The following is a 23,662-nucleotide window of genomic DNA, read 5'->3' on the forward strand; positions in this document are numbered from 1 at the left end:
TTCAAGGGTTTGGAGAAGGTGACCTCAAGTACTCTGGTTATTTGATTTGTGGCTTCTGTGTGGGACATCCTTTTGCTCCCTGGGCACAAAGCTATGGGAAGAGCAGATCCAGCCTGCTCAAAGACCTCTTTGATGCCTGTGCAGTGATTATTGCAACCTGGCCTCGTTCCTGCACTGGTGTACAAGTCTGTCTGGTGGGATTGACTTTTCTGGGGAAGAGTGGCAGGTCTGGGGTGCAAACAATCCAGCATCTGCTCCAGCTGTTAAATGTTGAATGTGGGAGCCATGGGGTGTAAAAGTGACCGGGTTTGCTATTTCAAAGAGAGTTGGCTTTTCTGGAAGGGCGGAGATACACCTACTTGTGTTTCCACTTCCCCTTTCATACCTCCCTTCCCTGGTAGCTTCTCTTCTTCAACACTCTTGGTTTCCCATCTGTGCTTACCCAAGAGCTGTGACCCCGGATCAGTGTCGCCAATCCCTTCTCATGATCAGATTTTCGTGGAAAAGAGGAAATAGCTGTGGGTGGTTGCCAACGTGGACAGCTTCATGTAATAATTTAAGTCTGCTGAAACTTCTAGGACATCACCTGAGGGCTGTGCCTTCTGCTCATGTGAAAATCACGTGCATAGCACTGATGTTATCACAGAATAATTTGGGATGGAAAGGACCTTAAAGCTCATCCCATCCCAGGCTGCTCCAAGCCCTCTCCAAGCTGGCCGTGGACACTGCCAGGAATGGGGCAGCCACAGCTTCTCTGGGCAGGGCCTCACCTCCCTCAGAGGGAAGAATTTTTTCCCTTTATCTAATCTAAACCTGCTCTCTTTGAGCATCAAACCATTCACGCTTGTCTGTCATTTGCTTCATGCTTTTAAAACTGCTCCACCTGCAAACCACCAGGTACTCCAGTAAAATATCCTCCCGACCAGTGGAGGTCTGGAGTCATCAGCTTGCTAGAGCAGTTTATTTGGCTAAATATGCCATTGATTTGTTTGGGCTGCAATCCAACCGTGTGGGCTTTGTAAGTCAATACAACTCCCGTCCTCCTCTCCACGCTCGGTAATTGCAGGGTAGTAGATTCTGTTTAAAAAGGACAATGCTCTGTGTGTGCTCGAACAACAGGAGATGGGAGGGTCAGCACCAGGAGAAGAGCAGGGTCGGGACTTGGTGGGGTGTTGGAGAGCAGAGGGAGAAGGAGGCAAGCGAGGGAGCCACATCTCCAAGTTGTTTGAGGAAAAGATAAGATGTGGTTGTGTCCCCTTTTGCTGCTGCTGTGAATGTCTGGGAGTCTCTGCCTTTGAATGTCCCAGAACTGGTCAGGTTGGGAGGAATCACAGTGGGTCATCTGCTCCCAGCTCCCAGGGTTATCCCAGAACACAGGGCACAGCATTGTGGATGGCTCTGGGACCTCTCCAGCGATGGAGACTCCACTCCTCTCTGGGCAGCCTATTCCAGTGTGTGCTCACCTGCAGAGTAAGGAAGTTCTTTCCCATATTACAGGTTTCCATCAGCCTCAGGTCTGTCACTCCTTGCTGTGCCCATAAAGCATCACCTGTCCTTCTCTTCATTTCTGGTGCTGGCTGGGGAGGCACAGAGTGTCTGGTGGAGGAGACTGCCTGGAAATGGAGAGATGCAGGCTGTGTCCCCACTTGCTGTCCCTTCCCTCCATCGTGCTGTGATGAGGTTCAGTCCCTGATCCGGGTGTTGTCCTGCTTCCCAGCACAGATCCAGTCCCAGCTTAGTGGTTACCAGCGTGAAAGCCGCTGTGATATGTGATTATAACACTTATTAGTGACCATAACACTTATTAGGGACTCTGCTACCCCAGAGTAAAATGCTCTGGGTGGCAAAAGGGTTAAACAGCTCCTGCTGAGGCTGAGAGCATGGTCGAGTGGGACTGGCTTTTCCCTTTCTCTCTGGGAGCAGACAGTTTTAAATACCTGATTTCCCCCCTAGAAATGTGGGTTTATTATCAGGTACCACAAGCTCCCCACACCTCAGCGCTGAGGCAGAAGGACTGAAGACAGGTCCATTTCTCAGCGAGAAATCAAGTCCTGCTTCCAAAATCACTTTGCATAACTCCATGAGGACCAGGCAGGCAGGCAGCTGGGAGCTCTCCCCTCCCCACGCCGATGCTTTTTCCGAGCTAATCACGAGCGTGACCTCGGTGCGCCTGATTGCGGCTGAGGTCCATGCTGATTTCCCAGGGAGCCTCGAGGTGCTTTAATCCCGAGCCTGGTGCTCCCAGGGAGCCCCCCCAAAGCCAGCCCATCTCTCCCCATCAGCAAACACAGCACACTTGTTAGGACACAGCGCAGCCGAGCCTGCCACGCCAATCAAGGCGCATTCATGCGACCGCGCAGGGTCCTCTTGCTCTCTCCAGTGATGTGTAATTAGTGTATATTTAGAATAACAAATTCCTGGCTTGCTGGAGGGATGCGTTCAGGGCCAGTTCTGCCCTCTGTTGGGAGGAGGGGGTTGCATGGATGCCTTTTCCTGGGGAAAAGGACACCTGAGAAGAGAAGCTATTCCTTTTCTGCTCGTTCAAGTGGATTTGCACATCGAACTGCTGCCCTGGGAGCTTTACCTGTGCCCTCAACGCACGGGGCTTGTAAAAGCAGTGGGAATCTTTGGATTTTATGTGCCTTCCCTGCTCTATTAACACTGTACATGGAGAGCTTTGCCACGGGATGCTTTTCGATGCGGCCCTTGTCCTGCACAGATGCCAATTTACAGTGCCTGCACCCACTCACAGGTTTGTTTTTAATGCTGGTATTTATTATCTGCCTTCCATCTGATGTCACTGTCACTTCCACGTCTGCCACCAATTGCCAAGGAATAAATACAATTAAATCAGCATCTCCTTAGGACCGAGAGAAGGAAAAAACAATGTGTGTGCTGCTTCTTTCCAGTCTTGCTGGGCTTGCTGCATCCCATCTCCATCCCAGCAGCTTTCAGTATGTCTATTTGTGGAGCACAAATAAAGCTAGGGACAAGATTTTTCCAGGTCCCTTGGAAACACAGAGGGAAGGAGGCGATGGCAGCCAAAGGGTGGAACTGTCAGACTTGAGGAAAAGCCATTTCCAGGCAGGGAGGAGGTGCTAATTAAATTAAATTTGAGATTTCTGCCACTCAATCCTGAGCAAGTCTGAGAAAATAACCCAAACAACCTTTAAAAATAATTAAAAGTTAAACCAGAAAAGGAGAAAAACAACCAGGTGGGGAGGGGTTGCTGACTGCAGGGTTTGCTGCTGTTATCCACTCCCTGGTGCCTCTCTCTGAGTGTGTGCAGCTCTGCCCGAGCCCTTTGGAGCTGCCTTCCCTTTGATGCTGTGATTGATTTCCCCCAGGGATGGGAGAACACCACCTGGGGAAGAAATTCGTGGTTATTTTTAGCTTTGTGAGCACCGAAGGGGATTCCGCAGCAAGGCTGAGCTCTGCGTGCCTGAACCTCTCCCGGCCCACCCCGCCCCCGGTGCTGTGAGTTTGGTGGGAGGATGTCAGGGCTGAGAAAGCAGGATATGAAATTAGGGAATCTTTATAGCTCCTCGTGCACTGCCACAGAGAAATTGCGGCTGCCCCATCCCTGGAAGTGTCGAAAGCCAGGTTGGACAGGGCTTGGAGCAACCTGGGATAGAGGAAAGTGTCCCTGCCCATGGCAGAGGGTGGAATGAGATGAACTTTAAGGTCCCTTCCAACTCCAAATATTCTGGGATTCAAGGCTTATCAGCCGTGATCCAAAAGAAATCTCCCCGAGAGAGCACTTGGAGGCAGCAGTTGAGAGCAGGAGAGGGATGGAGGAAGGTTGCTCTTGTAGAGGGCAGAACAAACAGCTTGGAAAAGGCAGTTGAGGTTGGAAGTGGTGCTTGGATTGATGGTATCAAAAAAAAAAAAAAAAAAAATCGTTCGGGCTCAGCTCGCAAACGAAGCATTTCAAAATGTCAGTGGATTTAAAATCTGGGAAAATATTCCGACTGGATTTCACTCTTTTGCCTTGGCAAAACCCAAGTAGTCTGGTGTTTGCTTTTGAGCTTTCAGATTTGTGGCTGATATAAAGCAAATGTAAAGGAAAGGTTGCAGGGAAAGACTGTTTCAAACAGAAGAGTTTGGAGTTAAAATCCAGGACAAAAAGTGAGTGAATTGTCGTGTCCATGGTGCTTCTCCCTTTGCAAACCCGGAGTGAGTAACAAAAATAGCATTTTCCGCAGAGCATCTCATCCATCCCTAATGATGAGATGGAGGGAGGGAGCCAGAGCCCCTGGGTGCTCCTCCAAACTGTGGGCAGAGCTTGGACTGGGATTTTGGATGGCTTTTTGAGCTCTGGGCAGCCAGGGGGAATGATTCCCACCACCCACTGTGCTACAGGAGGAGAAGCACGGGCTCATGGACCAGGCTGGGAGGGAGAAGCCCAGCTCCAGCCCCCCTGCAGTGCCCTGTCTTCTCTCCAGACGGATTTTTCCATCCTCTGGGCTTGGCCTTTGTGGTGGCGAGGCTGCTGACGGCCGAGAGCCAGGGTGCTCTAATTGGTGGGGAATCTGTCCTGAAATGTCACAAAGATTTATATCTCTGTGCAGCCTCTCCAGGTGCTAATTGTGCTACAGGCCCCTGGATAATGGCTCCAGGAGAAAATAATCCCAGGCTGCCCTGCTCTCCAGCCTCTTTCTTTTTTCCCCATTTTTATTCACTTGGTGGATCTGAGGGCTGGGAAGGGTGACTTCTAGCATCATCCCCCACCTGCCCTGCAGGCAGAGGGAATTGTGACCACAGCAAAAGTGGGAGCAGGTTTAGTAGGAGTGGGGAATAATAGAAAATGTCACTGCAGATGGCACTTGGGTGGGATGCAGCTCCTCAGTGCTGCTGACACAGGAAAATTTCTGGATGGAATACAATCGTGGCTGCTGGGAGGCTTCCCAGCAAGGTCCTGCTGTGGGACATGGAACTCCACAGCCCTTGCAAAGAGACAACCCCAAATTTTCTCCCTCCAAGAGAGGAAAAAACCTCATGTAGGGGATTTTTTTTCTCCCAGGGTGGCAGTAGTTACTGGGATGAGCCATCTGTGATGGTTTGTCCTCTCCAGCCTGGTTTGGGCAGTCCTGAGCAAGGTGCAGGTTGCTGTAGGTAGGTAACGATGTGTTTTTGTCAGACAGGACAGATTTTTTTTTTCCTTCCCCGACTGAAACAACAATATTGATCTATCGTCTTGGTCAGTTACATAAAGACCATCTGCATTAATCTGATTTAATGGGGATTTAGCTGGCACGGGAGGGAACCTGTTACTGTTCTAATCTCATTTCAGCAACACACCGCTGCTTTTTTTAATACTGTTTTCTTTTCCCCCCCATCTCTGCTGTTCCAGTCTATTTGGATCAGACTGTTCCTGGCTGGTTCATTACTTGGTTTTGCAGCTTTTCCATGTTTTGTTTTGTTTTTTTTTTTGCCATGCTGTGTGTGCTTCCTGGTGTCCCAGCCACCCCAGGAGCCCCAAACTCTTCTGTGGTTGAGCTTGCACCCCAAAATTTGGAATATGTTGATTTATTTCTCCACAAGGGCTGGTGGCACCCATGGGTGCTCCTGCACTAAGAGGAGGTGCTGGTGACTGCTGTGGCCATGGGAGCCCTTCACTGCCGACCTCTCTTTACCCCAGTCCTTTCCCAGAACTGCTGGACGTCTTGAGGTCCACAAATTGAGCCTCTGCTGCTGCACCTCCAGAGGTGAGACGGAGCTGGGGTTTGCAGCACCAGGACTCCTGATTATCAGCGCTGCGGCAGAGCAGGGGGGCCTGATGGGTTTTCCCACCTCCAGATGGTGAATAGGATGAGAAGTACACGAGTACCAGGGGAAGGAAGATCAAACATCGTCTTCTTGGCGCTTGTGCTGGAGGCTGGGGAGTTGCTGGGACCGAGCAGCGAGAGGCAAATTAAAACCTTGCATTAATTCCATTAACTATGATCATCTTCTCACCAGGGATGAATTTAACTGCTCGCCATTAGTATTTTTATAGGCAAAAAGTTGCATCGAGAGGCCCACGCACCATTAACCCGACCCCACGGCGGGGATGATGTGATCCATCCTGGATGTTCACGTTCCCTGGGTGCACCGTGATCCCACAGACCCTCCATCCCTTCTCCTGCTGCCTCCCCGGGAGGGAGAGCGGGGAAGGCCTTAAAAGGCAACACGAGGCACCAGTTTAATTTGCCAAGAGACTGGCTCAGTCCAGCTGTGCCATTAGTGCCTGCACAGCTGGACCGCTGTGCTGGTGGCAGCCAGGGCTGCCCGCTGAGTTCTCGCTGCAGAACCAAGAGCAAATGCATCACAAACGCTCGGCCGCCTTTTGTAGCTCGAGGTTGCGTCTCGTGGTCGGAGGTGGCAGGAGCTTTGGGGGGCTGGGGCTTTGCTGAGCTCGGTTTCTGGAGGTGGGAGAGGTGGGAACGGTCCCAGCGTGGTGGCAGCAGATTTCTGCTATGCTCTTATCGTTACAATTCGGGACGGCTCAAATATCGATACGTAGAACTCCGGTTCCTTCAGAGGGCATTGCAGCAAAGGTTTGTTGAAAGACAAGTTCTTTTATACAGTGTTTCGGTACAATGAACTTTATTGGTTGTTTCAGACCTACACCTCTTAGTAAACATCTTTGCCGTTAAGCGAGTGGGTTAGAACAGCAGGTGCGAGATTAGAAATGGTTTGGAATGTCTTCTCCCAGCTCCTCCAAAGCAATCCCTGGGAAAGTCTGTCTGACTTGCTTTCTCACAAGCTGCCTGATGCCTAAGGAATTCCTCTTCGACCACTTTGTCAGTTCCCACACGCTCTCAGCTCTTCGTTCCGTTCTTTTCTTCTGGCGGGGAGGCCAGGACTGATGGTTATTTCCAAATTCATCTGTCAGGCAGAGCCAGGCTTTTCCCACCTTGCCAAGACACCGAGGATCTGGCTTAGAGGTGCATACAGCTCATGGCTGAGAGGTTCCCAGACCTGCTCTGGGAATCTTGTAGCATTCCCAGAGCAGGGAGGCACGGTGTGGTTGGGATTTCTGACTCCAGAAGCAAAGATCCATCCTCAAAGCATCCTGCAGTGCTGTGCCTGGTGCTCACCTGCCCTCTGGCACTGCTCTGAGCTCCCTTGGCAGGCGTTTGGACGGAGCACATCCCTCTGTTCAGCTGGGAGGGGGTAGGTTTGACGTCTTCTCCTGTTTTGGGTTCAGTTTTGTTTAGATCCTTGTTTTCCCTGTTGCCCTGGAAACACTGCAGAGGAGAGGGATGGGAGAAGGAAGAGCCAGGTGACCTGGTGCACGAGGGGCAATGGGAGCATCTCATGCTGTGCCATGGGGACAACTGGGAGAGCTATCCACCATGCTGGTCATGGACTGGGACACCTGAGCGAGTTCTTTGCAATTTTTAGCAATTAGGGAAACCCTGTTAGGGCAGCTCCAGCTGAGGGGTGGAGGAGGAGGGGACAGAGAGGTGCAAAACCAACTGAGCAAGTGCTAGCAAAGGACAAGTGGCTTAGGAGCTTCCTCCTGGGAATTTGTGTTTCCCTCAGTGTCCTCCTTGTCTGCCCACCTTGTCGGTGTCCTGTGGGCAATGAGGGCTGCATTTCTTGCTGCGGGGCTGGGGCTGGTGGAGCAGGTTTCTGGTCCATGCCAGCCTAGGTTGGACATAAACCTCCTCAGATCCACCTGAGGTCTTTCCAGTCCCCTCTGGGATGTCCTGGAGCCATCATCGTTCTCTGCACAGCTTGTGAAAAGTCTCTCAGCTCCATGGGCCACGTCCTCCTTGTCAGGATGGTCAAAACCTCGACCATTGCAGAGCAAAATGCCTCAGGGCCACACTGGGACATGTCCATCCCAAACCAGGTCCCCTTCTTTGGCTTTGCACCCATCCTTCTGTACCCACCCACATCTGCAGCTCACGCCCAGGGCTCTGGGATGCGACAGGCAACAGGACAGGAGTGGGATGGAGCTGGTGGCACAAAGAGCAGCAGCTTCTTTTGCTCCACGCCCCTTGGCTTCGGGGTCAGGTGGGGCTCTGCAGAGGGCACACAACTTGTCGGGAAGCACTGGAGAGTTTGTTGGCAGCGGGTGATTTTTCCTCCCCTTTTGCATGGATTACACTTGTTCTCTGCTTGCCCTTTTCAGCAGGGAGAGCAGTTTGGATACACATTACCTACATGGCAAAGTGTGCTCTAATTGGCCAAGAATTGGTCCTAAAATGTCAGGAAAAGATTTATTTCCCAGTGCAGCCTCTCCAGGTACTAATTTTTCTATGGCCCGCCAGATAATGGCTCCAGTGCACAATAGCTCAGTTCCTAATCAGGATACAGAGCTGTAATTGGGTTGAAGGGATTTAAAATCATTAAAGCCACATTCAAGGGGAATAAAAAAGGAACTCCCCCACCTCCTTTCCCCCCCAAGACTGAGTGACTGTGTTTAATGAGCAACTCCTGGCATGTCACTCGTAATAGGCAGCAATGAAGTTCCAGCAAGAAGTCCAAGGGCAATCAAGAGAGACTTTGTGGCCTTGGGATGACTGGTTAAGGAATCAGGAGCGCAAGCAGCAGTCTCCTGTGTCCTTCCAGACACAGGGAATGCTGAGGGAAGAAATGGAAAGAGCCAACAGATCGATACCTGGCTCTGAGCCTGGTGTCATGGGCAGAATTTGGGCTGGTTTGGTCTCCACAGTGGGGTACCCCTGCCTCAAAGGAACTCTGTGTAGGATTCAGCAGAGCTTTAAACCAGATTTGGAGTGGTAAAGGAATGAAACTAAGGTAAGTCTGGAGGCAGTGCATCAATGTCGACAACAAGCAGAACTAGAGGAGGTCACTGAGCATCCAGAACTAAAAAGTCTCAGGTTGTGCCATTTTGATGATTTTCTGCTCTGGCATCTAGCCCTGCCTTGGCAGTGGGAGCCAGGAGTCCAGCTCTGCATCTCCAGGTCCCTCCTTACTGCTGCACCTCAGGGTTCTCCAGCCTTGTCAAAGGGGTTGCCCCCATTTATGGTTCTGGTTCCATACCGGGGTTTTGGTGTCGTCCTCTTGCCAAAATCAGTGCAAAATGGTAAAAATCACTGGTTCTGCAGTGGGTGAGGAGTGGCAGGTAAAGAGCTGAGCAAAAATCTCCCACACTGAGCCCAGCAAAATTGTTTGGTCTTGCTTTAATTTGCTTAGACTTCTCCTTTCCTCCGCATCCTGCTTCACAATCTCATTCATTGAATTCCCTTTTTTTCCCATGAGACCATATCTAAAAGTGTGTTGAGACCTTTTAAATTCCAGTCCCATCCCTCCACACCCTTGCAAACCCATCAGCCTGGTGTCACCCACCCACCAAGGCCACATTAGCACAACTCTGCAGCGGCTTTTGTCCTTCAAGCCGTGCCCTGTGTTGAATTCACGCCGTTATCTGGCCTGTTACAACTTCAGGTATTAATTTCCCCTAAGCCTCGCTTTGCAGCGCTGCACCCTCACTCCTCTGCGAGGATCGTGGGGAAAGGTGACGTCAAGAGACTCGCCGATGATGGGGAAAAAACGATGTCCAGGTTTAATTGGCAATGATTGTTTTGTCTTCTGTACAAAAGCAGCAAATCCCCAGAAGCTGGAGAGGAGCACAGCTGTTTATGGCGAACAGAAGCCGCTGCTTATCTCCTTGTAGCAACCTGTCTCCAGGAGATCACGGCTTAATTAACTCGCGTGTTATCGAGAGCGGAATTGTACAGACATTGTTTAAAAAAAAAAATAAATAATAATAATATTAGAAAATAAAAAACTGAGAGGAGATAAAGTGGGAAGGAAGGAGGTGACCCGGGAGCCAAGTGGAGTGAACTCTGTAGGGAGCAAAGCGTGGTCAGCGGTGGCTGCTGGAGGCCACGGGTGAATTTGCATGTGGTGGATGAGCTGGAGAGGGGACAGCGATTCCCTGGCCACAAGGAATGTGATTCTCAGGCATGGTGTGGGATGGACTTGCCCAGAAATGCATCCCTGGGTTTGCACTGGAGGGGGTTTGCCGTTAGGAAGGGATCCCTGTGCACAGCTGGAGCCTCGCGGGCACCCTCAGCACGGGGTTCCCACCTCCTCCTCCAGGCTGCTGGAAGGATAAGTGCAGGGCTGCTGCTCCTGGGCTCTCCATCCCATGGATTTGGGGATGGGCCACATCCCTCAGCCTCTGATTTCCTAATCATGGAATCACAGAATGGTTTGAGTTGGGAGGGATCTTAAAGATCATCCCTTTCCACCCCCTGACACGGGCACGGACACTTTCCACTATCCCAGGGTGCTCCAAGCCCCATCCAGCCTGGCCTTGGACACTGCCAGGGATCCAGGGGCAGCCACAGCTTCTCTGGGCACCCTGTGCTGGAGCACACCAATCTCACAGGGAAAAATTTCTTTCCAATATCCCATCTAAACCTATTCTCTTTCAATTTTAACCCATTTCCCCCTTGCCCTATTGACAAGGACGAATAGATCCCAAATGACTAAATAGGGCAGATGTTTTCCATCAGACTGGAGTGCACAGGCCAAGTGGCCACTTGCAGTCAGAGGGAGGGGAGAGCGGAGTCCTTCCCAAAAGTTCTTTTCCCCGGGGGTAGCCTCATTCCTGGCTCTCAGATCCCAGGTTTGTCAGCAGCCTCATCCCTGAATTCCAAGATTTCCACCCATCCCACACTTTGGCCAGCTGCCCATTCTGGGTGCTGGTGCTTTCTCCCAGACAGTTCAGGGGTTTGGCCTTGCTGGTGCAGATCTTCCTGAGGAGGTAAGGAAAAATATTGCTGGAGGAAATTGTAAAGCAGCCTCTCAGCGAGGGCTGTGGAATCACTGGGAGAGCGGTGCAGAGGGAAATTTGACAGCCTCTCCCATTCATCGCTCAAAGTGCTCTGCAGATCAAAGCCTGAGAGACAATAATACATTTTGAACTAAGAACATTAATTTGTATCCAGAGCATTTTAATAAATAATTTTTTAAAATCCAGTTCAGCCCTGTCATCTCAAGCCAATTCCATTTAATATCCAGCCCTTCGACTGACAGATTTTTAACACCATAATTAGCATGTATGGCTCTTAAAAGCCTTTGCCAGTGTTCCCAGGTCTTCTCTACATTACAGCATCTCCTCTCCTGTCCTCCCAGCCCCCTTTACCAATATTGTTATTCCATTTGTAGTTGTTTATTGTGCCTGCTGAGGCAGATTGAAGACAGGAAGGAGCCAGGGAGTTGTTCTTAGGGGCTCCTGTGTGGTGCAGAGTAAGCATGGCAGAGCTTAAGGAGTCCAGATCCAGAGCCTTGCTTTTCAAACCGTGTGCTTGACAAGGGGAGATGATTTCTGAAGCATTTCATTGTTGCTTTGTTGGGTCGTTTTTGTCTGATTTAAGTTGTTTTTTCTGTGGATTTATACATTTTTGAATGGGAAGAATGAAGAGCGCCAAGGGTTTCTTATATAATGATACATGAGTGAGGGCTGGGGCTTAAAAGGAAAATAAGAAAGGTTATGGAATACGTGGTCATACTGTAAAGTTTGGCAGCGCCAGAAAATATCCTCACGTGTCATTGCATAGAGCAAAGCTCCTCGGGCTCCATCCAAGGATGGGAGCAGGGCCAGCAGAAGCCAGACTCAGTCCCCCAGTTCCCTTCTCGAAGCCTTTAAGTGGGATGTAAATTGTCCACAGCACAGACACACTTAGATCTGGGTCTCTTTCCTCCAGCAGAAATTGCTGGTGAGAGCTGGAGCTGTTTGCCAGTTCCCATTTTCATGTGGGATCTGGCACACAGAAGGAGCAGGATTTTGTTTTCCAAAGCCACCGGAGTGTGCGAGGGGGGGAACCAGACCTTGTCCAGAGAAACAGAGACGCCAAATGCTTTCTTGTAGTGATTTTGTTCCACTTCACTCTTGGCTGAGGATGGGCCCAAAGCAAAATCCCAGCTCTGAGCAAAAGCCTGAAAGCTGAACCTGCTCCCAGCCTGCAGCTGCTGCTTATCTCAGCGATAGGAATCAAATCTGCAAACCTGTGGCTCTGCTCTGTGGCTGCACCTGTCTTTTGGAGCATGCTTTGTCCTGTCCTGCAGAGGTGTGTAAGCCTCGGGGGCAGCTGTCTGTCTCGAAATCTGGGCATTTCTGGGCTGGAAGGCTTCATGCTCTGCAGTGTAGCTCCCAATCCCTCCAGTGACCCGGGACCAAGGCAGGCGCTCGTTCTCCTTTCGGTTTTGCCATGACATGAAAATTAAAGCAAGGCTTTGAGGCAAAGCAGTGCCAAGCCCTGTTTCGGCATTCGAGATGTGCTGGTGTTATCCCATTACGTGAGGAGATGGTGGGGAGAGGCCAGCTCGGATCCAGGATGCTCCCAGCACTCAGCAGCCAGGATCACAGGATCACAGGATCACAGAATCACAGAATCACAGAATCTGCTCAACTGGGACGGGCCCTGAGTCCCCCAGTGAGATTCCAGTGAGGATCTCTGAGTCCAACTCGTGTCCCTGCTCAGGGCCAGCCCCAAAAGTCACACCCTGTGCCTGAGAGTGTTGTCCAAACCCTTCCCGAGCTCTGTCGGGTTTGGGGCTGTGACCACGTCCCTGAGGAGCCTGTTCAGTGCCCGAGCACCCTCTGGGTGTCCGACTGCCCGGCCCCTGGCAGACACCCACCCCTCCAGGTGCTCCCAGCAGTGTGAGCCAGTGCACTGAGGCACAGCAGAGCCAATTTGGGCTGCAAAGCCCCGTCCCTCCGCCTGGCTCTAGGATGCTCGGAGCTCATGCAATGCAAATCTGCTGAAAGCAGCAGCAAAGCCCTTGCTCTGACTCATTATTCCGACCACAGCAGATGCTTTGCAGAGGGACACTGCCTGTCCCCTGGCCGTGGCATGGGGCCACCAGCCCCGGCATGCCACAGCAGCCCTGCCAGCTGACGGCTCTGACAGGATGATGGGCTTTGGCACCTTCCCATCACCAGCTTGGAGCTGGCCCACGGTGCCCTCCTGGGTCCACGGGGCCTAGCAATAAACTTTAGGGCTTGTGCCTGGCTTATTGTTGGCACTTGCTGCTCCTTCTTGCTGCTCTGGTGGTATTTCTCGTCCCTGGCTCGTGGCTGGCTTGCAGCTGCAGCGTGCTCGACCTCGTGCTGAGGGGGGAAATTACTCTACAAGCCCCCAAATTGATGTGGAGTTAATTCCTTGCTGCAATTTGCTAAAATCCTCCCTCCTCTGTGCTTTCCCTGCTAAAGATCACACGGAGTGGCTGGGTTTGGTGCCTGCTCTGTGGGAGCCAGCTGCAGTCCCTCGTAGCCTTTTGTTTTCAGATTGCCTTTTTGGAGAGAGATGAAAATCCACTGAGGAAGGATGGGTGAGTTCTGCTTTGTAAAGCTTCGCTCTCCTTTCTTTCTGGAGGTCCCTGCAAAATGTCAAATGCTTTTTTGCTGCCTCCTAAGTGCACGCATTTACCCAGGTCCCTGGTATTTTGGGAGCAATCCCGTTTACTCACAGGCTGTGTGGGAGGCACTGGCAGAGGTTGTCCAGAGGAGCTGTGGCTGCACCATCCCTGGAGCTGCTCAAGGCCAGGCTGGACGAGGCTTGGAGCAACCCAGGCAGGTGGAGGGTGTTGAGGGGGTTGAAATGAGATGAGCTTTCCAGTCCCTTCCAACCCAAACCATTTTGGGATTATGTGATCCTAAGCCTGACTCCCGGTGCTGGTCTGGAGCGCTTCGAAAACTGGAGCCTTAGACGTAGAAATCACAAAAAATGGTGATTTTTGGTGCAGTGGCGGAGATGAGGCAGCGTGGTCATCTCCATTCCCCTGCCTTTTACCCACTGCAGTCTTTTCTGTCACTGTGAGCTCTCGATAGGAGATCTGGGCACTTTCACTGCAGGTTGTTGCCTGTTGCAGATTCCATCCGCAGTCTCCTGCTCTCAGTGTCGCTCGTGGCCGGTGTCCCTGCAGCACAGGGTGAAGGTGACACTTCCCCTTAATCCCCAGCCCCAGGGGCTGAGCTTGACGTGGGTCAGCTTTCGTACAGAACAAGGCAAACAAACAAACAAGCGGCTGAAAGTTGAGCAGGACAAGAAAAGTTCAGGCTGCTCTGTAATGTCAAGGTGAGCAAGGCGATGGCATTTACGTGTGAGATAGCCGGGACTCGGGATCTGGGATTAGTGTCAGCTCTTCTGTGGCAAACTAAATTAGGAATGCAGAGGCTGTCTCTGTTTATGATACAGGGTTGTTAGGTGCTTCAGGTACTGTCATTCTTATTTAAGGATATATTTAAGGATTAACAGTAAGAAGACCGGCATTAGCAGGAGAGAAATGAATGTTAGCGAGCTTAGGCTTGGAGGGCTTATTTTTGATCATCATCATGTGAGCTGCTTTAGGAGAGATGAGCTCCAAGATGGGGAGGGTGGGGGGAGATTCTTGCATTTTTGCAGGAAAAGAAAACGTTTTGCAAGTTTGAATAGAGCTCAGAACTTAGCAACAATGACGGCTGCACGGGTAAAGCCGAATAACTCCCCGGAGCCGGTGGGGATCTGGCTCACAGCACCCAGCCTATTTTTAGCCTCAATTTTTTTTTTCTTCACTTTTTTTTTTTTGGTGTTTCTTTCTTCTCGTGCAGAATATGTGCGATCAAACAATGTCCGCGGATTTCTTTGTTGTTTGAAATCATTCTGTGTTTTTAATTGGCAGCTTTTCTGTTCCGCCTTGATCGTGGTTGACTGCAAGTAGGTTACATTTGCTCTGAGCTGTCTCAGGCACCTTGGGCTGGCGTGGAGAAGTTCCCTCCTGATCCTGCTCCTTCCAACCGGGTGTAGCACAAAGATTTTCTTGCTGCCAAACATTTTCTTATGTGTAAACGCCACGTTTTTGCTTTCCCAGGCTTTGGCTTTGATATTTGCTGCCCACAAGCACCTGGCACTGGGGAAAAGCTGCTGAGGATTCACAGCTCTTGACATCCCAGAATTTTCTTATTTTCGAGGCTTTTCTTAGAGCAGGAATGGGTGAAAAGATTGGTTCATTTGTGCAGTGGGTTAAGCCAGTTCTGGTGGCTGAGATGCAGGAAGGGGGAGGTCTCACTATCCCCCCACCTCTGTTTGAAGGAATAGCATGAAATGTACATCCCAAACTCCTGGCTTTGACATTCCCATTTAAATAATTTTCATTATTATCTTTAAATATTGCAGTTATCAGGTCCAGCTCATCCTTTGAGGTGAGTGCAGTGGTCTGTGTTTCACCCCTCTGGACTGAGGCCTCTGCAAACCCTTGCTGGATGATGGAGTGGGCACCCCATGACTCCAGTCCAGCACTCCTTGGGTACCAGAGAAGAGTGGCTGGGCTGAAGTCAAAAAGGTGTTAAAAGTTAAGTCAAATTTTGTGTTAAAAGTGCTTAACCAAACCGGACAGCTCCTGAGTATCCATTACTTCTGTGCTTCCTGGAGCTGAAACAATTGCTATTAAGCCCCATCACATTGCATGACCTACATTTGACTTGAAAGCCTCCTGCTAATAATTAGTTTGAATTTCGATTTAAAAATAAACACATTCATATTCTAGGTTTCAAAACTTGAAGAAATCAAGCCCCTGGATAGATGAAATCCCCCACCTTTCCCTCCTGGTCTCTTCTCTCCCTGATTTTCACGCAGGCAGCGAGGAAGGAGTGAATTAGCGGGGCTCGGTGGAGGAGGAGGGTTTGGATATAATGAGACCACTGGGCATTTTCCTGGAAAACTGCAGGAGCCTCAGCGCTTGGAAGATTTGGGCCATCTGGATAAAGAGGGTCAAGCTCGGCGTTGGCAGGGATGAGGCAGCGGGTGCAGCTCGGCCTCGCCAGAGGAGCTGTGGAGGGCACAGAGCAACGCTCAGAGCCTCTGGCAGAAGGCTCAACCCTTCCCTTCCCTTCCCTGGCTCCCCAGTCCATCAGCATTGTGCTGCTTCTCCTGCTCCTCGCTGTCCATCTGCCTCCACAGGGAGCATCCCGGGGCGTGGAGGCAGCGCTGGGTCAGCACCCGGCGCTTGGCAGGGGACGGTCGGTCACCCGGCGGATCAGGCGTTAATCAGCAGCTCTGGGGAGGAGAGGACTGTGGCTGGTGGGGATGGGATCCCTCCCAGAGAGTCCCAGAGAGGAGAGGTGCAGCTGGGCTGCGCCCCGCTGCCAGCTCCCTGAGATGGATGCGTGTTCCTGGCAGAGCTGGGATCCCATCCGATGGGATGCAGCCATGGCAGCGCTCCCGTAAGGTCTGCGGTGGTTGCGGCAGCACCTCATCATCTGCCTTTCTCCACACACCTCGGGGCTTTCTGTTGCTGGAGGTAGAAAATGCAGGAAGCTGTCATGGTCATAATGCTTATCCAAAATCCCAGCGTCCTCATTCAGTCATTCCACGTCCAAGCTTTCCCCTGTATTTCTTGGCTCCGGTCTCCTTTTGTCATGGTGTGCTACCATGTGCACATGAGTGGCTTTGTGCTTTTAAGAGAAAATGTGAAAGGTAGAACGGCCAGAGAATGTGTTTTTGGGAGATTCATCCATTTCCCAGACCAGGTGCTCCCTTCCCACCAGGTACCTGTCCACCCCCAGCCCTCCTGCTCTTGTGTTTGGCAGCAATAACCCAGATTATTGGAATTTTGGAGTGAGCTTTTATAGGCAAATCTCACAGCACAAGTGGCTGCACCTGGGCGGAAGAGCCTGGCTTTCTGCTTGATCCAGAATGGTTTTTTACAGAAAGGGTGATAAAGCAGGAATTGTCTGCCTGGGGAGGTGGTGGAGTCACCATCCCTGGGTGTGTTTAAGGACAGGCTGGATGTGGCACTGGTGCCGTGGTTTAGTTGAGCTGTTGGGGCTGGGTTGGACTCGATGATCTTGGAGGTCTCTTCCAACCTGGTGAATTCTGTGATTCTGCGAAATCCCCTAAAACACCGGATGGCACCAGTGTCATTGTCGTTCCGAGCTGATGATGCGTCCAGGCCTTGAAGCAAGAAAAATCCTGCTTCTTGTAATTCCTTTATGGCAAAAAAAAAAAAAAAAAAAAAAAAAAAAAAAAAAAAAAAAAAAAAAGGTCCAGTCAAACTTCATAGGGACCAGGACCAAGAGGATCCTGTGGAAATTAGTGTGAAATCCTATAGAAAAGGGGAGACAATGAAGCATCCCACAGGTGAATTTTTCCACCCGTGGGAAGGGTTTTATCCTCCGGCTGCTTCAGCAGCACTTGCCCATAAGGTGTAATCCTAAATGATGCCACTTCAGGTGCTATTTTTATTCAGGAAAATGTCAAATCCTTTCTCAGAACTTAGTGACTTGTTGTCTTGGTAATTTCTTGCAGAAACAGGATCTATATAAATCCCCTATTTTCCTGGCACTAGGTTTTTCCTGTCTATTTGTGATGTAAATATTTTTTACAATCGGTGAGGAAAAAAGAAGGGTGCTGCTTTAATTCTACAAGTGGTGCAGTTTCCCCCTAGATTGTCTCTTGTAGGACTGTGCACTCAGATTTATGGTCCTGGCTCAGCGTCCTTTGAAGCAGAGTCCTTGTGCACTCAGGTTGTGTCTGTCCCATTCTCCCTTCATGCACTGGTTCCTAATCTGAATCCCAGCTCTTGGGAAGCTGGAAATCCAGTACTGTGCAGGGTTATATCAATTGTGAGTTGTGTGTGGCAGCATGGAGGGCAAACTATGCTGTTTACTGGGGATTTTCTTCTAAATTTTCAACCAAAAAATGACATTTTCAACAACAAATAATCGCTTTGGCAATGAATTGTTTCCAAGTTTTGGCAGCTACGAGACATTTGCAAATTAAAAGAATAAAATCAAAGAATGCTTCTGATACAACTGAGATGTTCTGCACTCGGGGGAGCTTGGGACTGGTTCTGCAATGCTTCAGTCAGAAATCTCCTCTCCTGAGAGGCTCTTGCCTGGTGGCTTCCCAGTGAGGGTGACATGGCTCTGCTATGTCCTAATGCGATTGGGAGCTCTGGGCAGGGCACTTTCATAGAATCAGAAAGGTTGGAAAAGAGCCCTAAGGTCATTGTGTCCAGGGATTGAGCCAGCACTGCCAGATCCACCACTAAACCACGTCCCAAAGGTGGTGATGGAGGAGGAAGAGCGGAGCCTTTGCTCCCACTATGATCAGCCCTGACATCAGAGCTCATGTCCTGAGGTTTGCTGCAAGAGGCAAGAAGAATCTTTGAGGAAAGCAGGGGGTCATTTTGGGATATCCCTGCCACCATCCAGGCTCCTGGGCTCCAATGCACTCTAAGTGAGATGCGAGGGAAAAGCAAGGCAGGAGCCACACAGCCCTTCCTGGGAGAGAGGGAGATGATGAGCAGTGTCTTTGCAATCACAACAAGATCCCCAGAGTCCAAAAGGAGCAAGGCTCGGGCATAAAAGCCAGAGCTGCCCTAATAAAACATTTACTGGGGTTTGGAGACCTGTGCACTCTGACACGGTGCATACATATTAAATGATCAAAGTTTCCATGCCTTCGGAGGAGCCGGCTGCTAATCTAATGCAACCCTTGGGCTTTGCTCACCACTGACTCTGCATGAAAGCAAATGCCGGCTCTGTTTTCCTATTTAAAAGATTTCCGAGCTAAGCCGGGCGGGTCACAGTTCAGGAAGCGATAGGATCCGGCCTCTTCGGGGCTTCGGCAGGGAGGGGCTCGGGAAGGTTTGTTAGGGCTGGGATGCGTCCGGCTCCATCTCTCAAGCTCTGTCTGCCTCTGACTCCTGCAGCTCGGTGCTGCCATGCTCTCACCTCCTCCTCCTCCTCTTCTGCTTGCTCCTCCCTTCCCCAAATCACTCTGTCCACATCCCATTGCCCGGCTTGTAGGCTCCCAGCCCGAGTGTTAAAGTGCTGCCGTTGGATTAAAACCAAAGCAAAGGGAGAGGGGAAAAAAAAAACAAAAACACCAACCCAAACAATCCCACTCCGTTCGAATTTATAAACCCAGCTCACTCCAGCTGGAATGCGCCGAGGAGGAAAAGGAAAACACAGAGCCCCCGGGGTGCTGTTTTTCAGAGCGACGCAGCCCTTTATTTGCCTGCCTCCACTCGCTGTAGCAGTGCAGGTAAAAGCCTGGCAGGGCGCTGGTTCCCGGCGCTGCGCTCCCTCCGCACGGAGCCGGCTCAGCACCTCTGCAAACCCCCAGCTCTCCCATCACCTGCTGCTTCTGCTGCAGAGCAAACACTGCACCTCCTGCTCCTCGCTGCTCCAGTGGTTTGGGACTGATGGGTTTGGTTTTCCACTTGGTTACAGCATTTCTTCTGCTTCTCGAGCGACTCTCGTGTCTTTCATGTAATTCCTTAACTAGTTTCCATTTACTGGCGGTCGCTTTCTTTTAAGGTACTTGAGTCTGTTTGATCATCAACAAATTTCTCTTTCTGTTCCTCTGATAAAAAATTAAATCTGGGCACTTTTTGAAGGCTTCCTCCCCACCACCTTTTCTCTTCCTCCGTCTCTGCTCAGTGGGGAATCAGTCCTTTTCTAGGAAACGAAAATAAATAAAAATTAGAGTTCAAAGTGTGATATCTCCTCTTAAGAAGAAGAGGGGAAGAAGAGGGAAAAAAGCCCCACCATATATTCTTACAGATGTGACATCAAAATGGAAAACTATAAAGGACACGTTTTCAAAGGCTTGTAGAGGGACTGAGTTGGATCAGTAGGAAACAGGCAAAGTCTCTCTGTGTGCTTTGAAATCCCATCCCCAAGCCACCAAAGCTGTTGTTTTAGCTGGAGTGCTGGTGTTTCTCCACCTGCCAAAGCAGCTGGATGGGGAGCAGAGGCTGCTGCAGGCCCCACATCACCACAAAGGGGTGAGGGTGTGCTCGGGAAGAGAGAGTGACATGGTGGCTGGGTGCTGGCACCCCCTGCATCCTCTGTGTCCTTGTGTCACCTTGGCACCTGCATCCACGTCTGCCAGCAGGGGCATCTCCTTCCTTGCTCACTGCAGAGGAGATTTGGGTGCGATGGGAGACGCAGCAGGGACAAAGCATGGCCAGTCCCTTGGGAAGGGACGGTGCCCAGGGCAGGACAGAGCTCTGGGACATCAGCTCCTTCTGTGCCTTGGTGATGGCCACCAAAATTTGGGCTGTGGGGATGGGCAGCAAGAGCTGCTGACTGCACTGAGAGCTGCAGAGGGGCTGCATCAGGGCAGGGCTGAGTGCGGGATCACCTCTGGTTTCCCACCCAGCCTGGAATGGGGTTGGGAAAAGCCCCATGATGCCATGGAGCTGCAGTCTGGTCTGGGGGCTCCCCTGGCAGCAGAGGAGCAGCTGGGCAGTCCTGCGGGGTGGCAGATGGATTAGCAGCTCACTGTTGCCCAGGTAACTGCCTTTCCTCCCCTGAATCCTGATTATTTGGTTTCTCACCATACGCCGTGGGGCCCTGCGACTCGTTCCATCCTTCCCGAAGCCGCCGGTGCCGTGGCTGAGCAGGGTCCACGCTCAGCTCCCTCCCTCCCCAAAGGGCTTTTTACCCTGTGGGCACAGTGGAGGCTGAGCCATCGTGTCCTGGGACCCTCTGAATGAGCCACTGTGGAGCTTGGAGCAGCCAGGATGTTCCCCAGGGGTCGCACCCAGCCCAGTGGCTCTGTAGATAAAGAGTCCAATGTGCTGGTGGTTGTTTCCTGCAGGCAAAGGCTGTTGGACTTGAGCAGCAGCAGTTTGATTGCATAAACAGAAATTAAAGGAGTTTCCAAATGCATGTGAAGCCCCTTGGCTGCCCCAGGACGGAGGGAGCAGGGTCAGGGTGAGGCAGTTGGGTGCAAACCCAGCTCAGCTCCAGGTCTGGGTGTATTCAAGGCCAGCAGAGCATCTCTGCTCCAGGCAAATATCTGTGGGCACAGGGACCAGCTCTGCACTATCCAAGCCTGGACTGTGCATCTCTGTTTTCTAGGGAAGCTCCTAACAGCCAGGAAAACATCCCCCAGCTCCCAGAAAGCTGCCCCCTGCTCTAAGCAGGTGATTTGCACAGGCACCCGAGGCTTTAGGAGGCTGAGTGATGTTTCAGACAGAAATCTTTCATCTGTCGCTTCATCTCCTCCTGCACCTTCCCTGAGTTATCCTCAGCACAAACTCCTTTTCCAAAGATTTTCTCCAACAAAACTCTCTCACCCCATCCCTTCTCTCAGTGCCCATGGAGCATCTTGGCTGTCTAATGTGGAATACAAACGTCTGGAGCCCATGGCTGTGACATCCACATGCTTTCGGCGACAGCACAGACACCTGCCTGATGCAATCGATTGTTTCTTTGGGAGAGGAGGAGGAGCTGCAATTAATCTCTGCTTGTCTTTAGTGCTTTTTGTTGTCTTTCTGCCTGTTAAACTGCTTGTGTGGAAGGAAAGATGTCCACCTAAAGGTGGGAGCCTTGTGTGGGGAGGAGGCACCAGGAAACCTTTGGCCTCTGGGATGTTCCTGCTGTCCGGTGTGTCTCTGGTGGCGTGGAGAGGGAGATTTCTTGGTTTGCAGCTGGTTCAGGCCACAGGGTGGGCTGGAGCCTGGCGATGTGCTGAAGTTTTGGGGCTGATTGTCTCACTGCGAATCCCTGCCTCCTGCTCCATCCCCTTGGATTAATTACAGCACAATGCAATATACATTTATATGGTGTCTGCACAAGTGTCTCAGGGCTTCTGCAATCTGAAAAATCTAATTAAGGTGCAGCCTCCAACATGAATGCTTATCACCAGGATGCGTGCAGCCAGCCGGGGGCAGCTGCCTCAACCCCGAGCAGGATCCACATTCTCCTGGCATTGTTAATTACTCAAAACCCGGTGTCCGAGACACGGATCGATACCGCGGCTCTGCAGAGATAGGAGACTCTGAGTGAGAGTGAGGGAGCTGGAGATAACCATCAGCCAGAAACGTGCTGGAGGCTGTTCCCGGCCTGGGAGGAGGAGGAGGAGGAGGAGGAGGAGGAGGAGTCTCTTTGCAAAGACCAGCACGTGTTTCCCGGTGACTTTGACGCTGGGATGTTACTGATGGAGGAAAACGTGGGTTGATATTGAATCTTGGCCTGGGGAAGGTCGTGCCTTGGGGGTTGGACTGGTGATGGACACGGCAGCATTACTGCAAAACTTACTGGGCATTTTTATTTTGTCTCAGGAGTGGCAGCAGCTGTTGGGAACGCCCAGAAGGGAGGGAGGGAGCGCCGCAAGTGTGATGAGAACGTAAATAACCAGGGGGAAAGGGAAAGGAAATGTGAAGTGGCCCTTTAAATGTGAGCCTCTAGAGCCCAGAGCCCAACTAGCTTTCCCTCAAGTATTCAAATGAGATTGCAGCATCAGATTGGTATGCATTAGGCTGGTCTCAATGAAAATTAACATGTAATTGCTTCAAATGAAGTAAGTGAGGAGGTAATCTGTTCTTAAATTGGATTCGCAGGATTTTGTGGTACCATAATGCAGCTGTGAAATGAAATATATTTTAAGGAAGATGTCCTCAAGGGGAGAGGGAAGGATGGGGGGGTCTTTGCTGGGAAGGGTCCTTTCCCTCACTCCCTCTTTTGTTTCTGGTCTCACTGGCGCTATTTTATAAACGAGGAAAGGGCTTTGGTGCCCTGGCATGGCTGGAGAAGGTCCCATTGGTTTGGCTCCATCGCATTTTCCTTCCTTGACGTCTCTCCTGTCCCTCCCTTCCAGTTCCTCTGGTTCCCCACTTGCCTTGCTATGTCAACGCCTCCCCAGCCTCTTCTGTCAGGCTGGAGTCCCCATCCCATTGTGATGAGTCACATGGGAGTCATGGGACGAGCACTTGATCTTTGTTTATGTAGCAAAGCACCTTCTGGTTGGGTGGTGGGAGAAGATCTGTCTCTGTGACGGGGTTTGTGTGTCTGTGAGAAGCTGTGCACATTCTTGTTAGGGAGCTGGGTTCTCTGTCAGAGCCAGAGGCACAGTTTATCTTCTTCTCTCAGACCTGTGTTCTTCTGCCAGAAGAAAAATCACCCCCTGATGCAGCAAAGGCTTCAGGATTCATCTCCAAAGGCTTGGGATGCCCCACTCCTACTCAGCCTTGAGTTGCCTGGACCACCTCTCTATTTTAGTTTTAAGGATTTGCTGCTCGTCCTTGTTCTGCCTGTCCCCATCTCTCCCCATCTGGCAGCGGAAGCACGATGAGCTCGGGCGTCGTGGTGAAGATGCGATTAGGAGCGTAGGGAGAGCTGGTGTAGGAAGGTGGTGTAGTAACCTGCAATTATTGCCAGGCTAGAATTATAGAGATGGCACGGTATATATAGATATATTATATATAGGCAGAGAATATATAGATGGAGAATAGATAGACGGATATATATAGATATGGTGTATTTATATGTATAATAGCAGTGTTTTTTTGGTACATAAAGTTGTGGCTGCCCCATCCCTAGAAGTGTCCAAGGCCAGGTTGGATGGGGGTTGAAGCAACCTGCTCCAGTGGAAGATGTCCCAGCCCATGGCAGGGATAGAACAGGATGATCTTTAAGGTCCTCTCCAACCAAAACCATTCCATGATCCTGTGTAGACTCAGCTGGTCAGCAGAAGGCAGTGACACTGCCAGCTCCCCTGTGTGCTGGGCAGCTCTGCCAGTGCCTTGAGAACCTGATTTCTGACTTTGTGCCCTTCCCTGGGCTGGTTTCCCTGTGTTGTGCCCACTGTTTGCAGCACCTCTCCCTCCCTCTCACCCCCTGCTCCTCCTCACAGAGCTCCCGGACTGGCACCATCCTTCAGCAGCCTCCAATTCCCTCCTCCACCTCTACTCTGCA

General features: G+C 51.1%; 1 protein-coding gene across 5 annotated transcripts in view; it reads left to right on the plus strand.

Moving 5' to 3' along the window:
* The window catches only part of LOC120762460 (protein CEPU-1), a 342,700-nt gene that overhangs the window by 260,549 nt on the left and 58,489 nt on the right, over positions 1–23,662 (plus strand). The window lies entirely within an intron of this gene.

The sequence above is a fragment of the Hirundo rustica genome, chromosome 23 (assembly GCF_015227805.2).
Source record: "Hirundo rustica isolate bHirRus1 chromosome 23, bHirRus1.pri.v3, whole genome shotgun sequence".
Lineage (NCBI taxonomy): Eukaryota > Metazoa > Chordata > Aves > Passeriformes > Hirundinidae > Hirundo > Hirundo rustica.